Source organism: Macrobrachium rosenbergii, chromosome 53, assembly GCF_040412425.1.
Source record: "Macrobrachium rosenbergii isolate ZJJX-2024 chromosome 53, ASM4041242v1, whole genome shotgun sequence".
Classification (NCBI taxonomy): Eukaryota; Metazoa; Arthropoda; class Malacostraca; order Decapoda; family Palaemonidae; genus Macrobrachium; species Macrobrachium rosenbergii.
Window position 1 is genome coordinate 49,440,755 of NC_089793.1, and position 6,526 is coordinate 49,447,280.

A 6,526-nucleotide genomic window follows, 5' to 3' on the forward strand; every position below is an offset into this window, starting at 1 on the left:
GTTCCCTGTGATTTCTATATTTTCATTCTTCTTGAATTTTGTTTCATTTCCTTGCAAAATTTTCTTGCCTTTGCATCTATACATCTTTGCTGCTTCATTCCTGTACCCTTTCAGAAGTACTTATTTCACATCTTCCACTTGTTTAACCTATTTGTAAGTAACTCGTTTGAAACCCTTTTCATCGAATTTCCTGTCAGATATCAAGTTTTGACCTAGATCTGGAGCATAGTATACTTCTTTAAGGTTAACTTATGTCCACTTTTCCTCTCTAGGACTGAAGACTTCTCTCCTTCACCCCGCTTTGCATTACCTGTGATGCTACTGTCAAAATCAACACGTATGTCTTTATGAGGTGTCATGTGATCACTAGCACTAGCATTATTATCATTATTATTATTATTATTATTATTATTATTATTATTTGAAGGTAACAGACCCTCTTTCAAGCATGTTTTGTTAAAGAGGATGGCAGATTTTATATATGGCCTTCTCAATTCTTATTATTTTCTTCTCGTCAGGGCTGATATTTGCTAATAACTGGCTGATGTTCATAGTCTGGATAAGGAATTGGTTTCTTGAATTATTAATTTTCATTGCATAAAAGAAATGGAAGTTAAAAGGGGGCGTTTTATCGCCGTAGAGTTTCTGGAAATCAGGATTTGTCGTATTCTCGTGCAGAATCTTCGTCGTTGTTCTAAGCAAGATCTAGATCTTGGTTCTAAGGACGTAGTGGAATTCCAATGTTTCCAACCGTATCATCGGTTCATTCTCAAGGAAGGGTGGGCTTTTTCTGGCTGGAATGTGGTCGTCAGACGATATTCATAGTGTCCCGGGTGTCCCGTGTTGTGAGGGACGAATTTTCACTGGCTGCTTCAGGGGATTAAGCCCCTGGGCCAACCAGTCTCCCAGAGGTCGATGCTTGCACTGATCTCCACGTGCGGACGTTGGAGACTGGGAGGGTAGTATGGGGAAGGTCACTGTCGGCAGACTGGGGCACCACCTGAGTGGTTCGTTCGTCCGCCTCTGGGGTGCTGGCGGGCGGCGCCCTACGTGCCACCGTCTGGAGGAGGGACGTCTCCTGCATGGTGTTGAGGCTAGGTCTTTCCTTTCTGATGTGTAGGGCCTCCAGGAGGCGGAGGCGGCGGTGGTCTGTCACCTTATCAATAATTCCAATATTAGGAATTATGTCCTTTCCAGTTATTCTAATATTGTGGATATTCTTGGTGTCATTATGGGTGGCACCTTCCTGAGCGTGGCAGGAGATCCTCTTGGAAAATCTCATCGTGGTCATCCCAATGTAGGTGCCGGGGCATTCCCGAACAGGGCATTTGTATTGGTAGACCACGTTGGTTTTCTTCAGGGGGTCCTGCACTGCAGGGACCTGGTTGTTTTTCATGATCAGGCCACTGGTCTTCTTGCTTTTGTAATAAATTGCAAATTTAACCTTTTTTGCAGCGTCCATATGGGTGACGTTTTCTTCTATGATACTGCGAAGAACTTGCCCGTCCTCTTTGTATTTCAACAGGCACAGAAGGGAAGCGGCCAGAGAACTCCGAGCCAGAGAGGATGTCACTGTCCGTCGGGCCGATAAAACAGCTGCCTTTGTACTCATCCGCACTAATGAATACCACCACAAGTTGGATGAGATACTCGCAGACAGCAGCAAATTTCAGAGGATCACTAAGAACCCGGTAGATGACTAGATGGCATTAAGCGTGAGGCCAATAGGATCATCGAGACTGTCAATGCAGCTTCCAACGCCCTTCACCTGCTGCCAATCACAGGGGACTATGACTTTGGCTACCTATACGGGAACGTCAAAACCCATAGACCAGGGAACCTGTTACGCCCCATTATTACCTAGATTCCTGCCCCCTATGTACCAGCTCGCGAAGAAAATGAATGCTATTTTGACCCCTTACGTTGCTGATGACCACAGTTTGAAGTCCTCTGCCGAGTTTATAGAAGCCCTGAAAACGACATCTCTGGAAGGAGTTATTGCATTGATGGACATGGAGTCTCTCTTCACAAACGTCCCCGTAGATGAAAAAATCCAGATAATAAATAAAAATAAATAAATTAAATAAGGTAATAACAACTTAATAACCATGCGTGCCTTGCACGAACCGTAAATCAATCATTACTACAATACAGATACTTGCGCGTACGGGGCTTCATGGGAGGGAGCATTGCGTAATAGTGTTGAAGGGTGGGCGAGAGGGCGGTGGCCGCGGGTAATTGATACAATTAGGTAAGGGATAGTGTTATAAATTTTAGTAATGATAATACAAATAATATCCATCTGATACAACAGTTAGACAAACAGCGTCGCGCACCCAGTAGACACGCGGAATCGGACGGAGTAAGGCGAGCTGAGCTCGCATACCAACCACAGTGAGGGGGAGGAGGGGAGACAGCCCTCCCATCCCCCATACAACCCGATGATGACAGAACGTGCGGCGCTAGAAATTAATTGTACACGTACAAAATTAGGATAATGTGATTGTATAAATGCAGGTGAATGGAGTCTTGGTGAATGAATGAATGAATAAATGATAGTCTCCTAGTTGAAAGTCTGCTGTAGCGTAAGTAATACTAAAACACTAAAACTAACCTAAGAAAAAAAATTAAGGGAAGGCGATGCCTAGAAAGACAAGGTGCCTCGGGAACTTGTTTAGCTAGCTCGCCCCCGCAAACAAGTAAGGGAAAGGAGGTGACCTGCAAATACCAGAACTACCATACTCTGGTATCTTCAACCCGCCCCCGCAAAAAAAAAAAAAAAAAAAAAAACTCTAACACACTGAATGTCAATCAATCGGGAAGAGAGCCCGAAAATAAACTAACACCCTAACACAAGCACACTCGTAAACCATGTATAGCACCGTGGTCTGAGCTCCCCCTCCCGCCCCCCCCCCCTGCAGGGAGGGAGAGAGGGAGGACGATCCAATATTGGAGCCTAAAACTAGTAAACTAGTAAACCTTTCCGAGCCCCCAGACACAGTATCTAACATTATTTCACTTCACCCAACACAGCTCGAATCAATAATAACATTAACATAAAGAACTACAAACATTTCACTACATACACAATGACAAATGGGTCTGTCCCATTCTTTTATCCTTCTCCTTATACCTTCATTTCACCCCTTTATACCCCCTTCCAAACCTTATTTTCCTTCCGGGGGACCCTCAGGGGTTTAAATCGATTTGTAATCGAACCCTCACTCTAACCTATCCCCCCCCCCTTACCTTACCTTATTCCAACCAGAACAAGCCCACCCTTCCTTGAGAATGAACCGATGATACGGTTGGAAACGTTGGAATTCCGCTACGCCCTTAGAACAACAACGATGATTCTGCACGAGAATACAGCAAATCCTGATTTCCAGAAACTCTACGGCGATCAAAAAAACCCCTTGTAACTTCCATTTTTTTATGCAATAAAAATTAATAATTCAAGAAACCAATTCCTTATCCAGACTATGGACATCGGCCAGTTATTAGCCCTGACGAGAAGAAAATAATAAGAATTGAGAAGACCATATATAAAATAAATTCCGCTGATGCTGCCGTCCTCTTTAATAAAACTATTATTATTATTATTATTATTATTATTATTATTATTATTATTATTATTATTATTATTATTATTTTCCCTGTTTTTCTGACAATGCTATTACCTTCAATAAAGCAGAAATAGAATCACCCCAACTACTACTAGTACTAATACTACTACTACTACTACTACTAATAATAATAATAATAATAATAATAATAATAATAATAATAATAATAATAATAATAATAATAATACTATAGTTTATATTACCTTATGAAGGGAGCCAGGGGTGGACGTTCCATCTGTCAGGATGATATAGGAAAGAGGGACTGCGAACGAAGCTTCCAGCACTGCTCGTATTGGCTCACTTGCTTCATTCAGATATTCCAACGAATGGGAGGTAATCCCAACTGGAAATAAGGAAGCTAATTATATGGCTGATGCTATATTGGTTAGTCTCAAGCTAGTTATCATAAAAGTCAAAACATGACTGATGAAAATGAGTACGGATACAATTAGTATTACTGAAACTGGTGATTAATATCATAGCTAATTTACAGTTTGCGTGTTGATTTTGTATTTGTTACCAGCATTTATATTGTAGCCCTAAAATATTGTTTATGCTGATCTAACGTTATACGTAGCACAATACTTCAGGTCACAACTAAATAAAGTTAAACAGTTACTACTCTACCTAATAGCGTCACTGAATGTAAATTCAGCCATTTTCCATTACAATTCACTATATATAGTGTGAGGCATTGCACATATCGACTTGGCGTAGGATTATCGTGATATGCTAGAAAGCTGAGCATATTTTTGAAGACTGCATATAAGGGCTTCGTCGATCATTTGTCTTATCAATTTATTCCTAATTTTGAAAAACATTGTATCTCAAGCAATTGTGGTCACTCCATTCCAAGGTTCTAATCGACAGCCGCTCACAAATTGGTTTCGAATGAGGTAGAATGTGACAGTTTTGTTGAAGTAAATGGTTGGAATTTTGAAGCTAAGCATTTTTATATTTTTGATGCTAAAACTCACTTGAAAATTAGTAAGGCCTTTTTTTCAGTCGTTTAAGAATTAAGACCTATTGTTAATGATATCTCCTCGGCCTTGGATTTTAGGCGGAATTCTCCACGTTTCTCAAAGCTGCATATTTCTGGTGTTAGAAAGCGTTAAGGGGTTGCCTTTGTTAGCGCAAGCCCTGCTCTTCCCCTGCGCCTGCCGCCCCCAGGGTTTATTTCACCCAAACAAGTACTGGCCCGATCGAACATCGCTTATTTGAACATTTATTGATCTGATATTCTTATCTCTGTATCAGTATATTTGATTTCTTTCTCTCCTGGACTTTGTGAATAGTAATGAAAGAAAAATTAAAGAAGACAGAATATCATAACAAACCTTGCAAATTAGACAAACAAATTCCAGCATTATCAAGTTTTCACAGAATAGAAAATCCAATTGTGATAACGAGGAAAACAAAGCCACTGGGAGAGAATGGTTGTGTAATACTGTTTTAATATTATAGATGCAAAAATTAACAAATAGAGAAACACATACGTACGTATGTAGATGAATAACATTTGAGAATAACTCAGAAAATATGATACGAGGGTGAAAATATCTTTTATTCAGTTTTTCTTCTCAATATTTAGGACAGTACATTTCTATATGTTCTCTAAAATAATGGAGAGAGAGAGAGGATGGGGAGATGTGTGTCTGTGGCATAAAACAGTAAGATTGAGTTGTGGAAAAGACAGAAAACACAACGGGAGAGAAAAGAGGATGAAAGAAATCCCTTTTACCCACAATACCTCTTTGATGAGAGATGCTGATTATTGAAGAAAAGCAGATGAAGACAATTGTTGTTGCTTTCATGGTCTTCGTGAGCATCCTGATGGTATAAATTTACGAGGTAATGGTATTAGTGATAATAATAATAATAATAATAATAATAATAATAATAATAATAATAATAATAATAATAATAATAATAATAATAATAATAATAACAATGGTGAATAGAAAATCATAAAATCTAGTGTTTTTAGTCATTCACAATATTATGGCAAAGCAATAGAAAGACATATTGATGAAGTTACATTTCCTGTTCAAATCAATTCGTGAGATACATACGTACATACATGCATCATAAATACATACATAAACATATGTATATATATATATATATATATATATATATATATACATACATGTATATAGTTTTAGTTTTTGCAGTCTTGCAAGGAATTTTATGTTTCATTTTAACAGCCCTGGTGATGTGGATAATTATGAAACGTTGGAATAAAGACAGCTTGCACACCTATTTGTGTCCTCTTCCCTTTATCGATGATTATTAATATGGATTGACCCTGACTCCTTACACTAAACTATGTATGTGTGTGTGTATTCATATATATATATATATATATATATATATATATATATATATATATATATATATATATATATGTATTATAGGTATATATGTATGTATATAAATATACTGTATATATATACATACATATATATGTATATAGGTATGTATATAAATATACTGTGTATATATATGTGTGTGTGTACATACATACATATATATACATATATAAATATACATATATATACATATTGCTCTTCAGACAGTTTTAAATCATTATTTCAAATTTATTCTCTGCAGTGACTCACAGCTCTTTGTTATTTTATCAAAAGTAATTACGGTAAAAACCTGCTGGAAAATTTGACGAAATGTGGGTAAATGATTAAGAAGGCCACTTCCTGGCTTGCCAAATGACGTGTTCCTACGTGAACTTAGCTCTAGATTGAGGCCTCTTCATCACATTCCTTGTTTCATGCAAGAGACCTTTCGATATATTTTAATGGATTTTTTCATCACTGAGCTGATTAACATCATTTGTTGTGGTCCTAAAATGACGCCAGACAAGATAAGCTGCTGACAGATGAGGG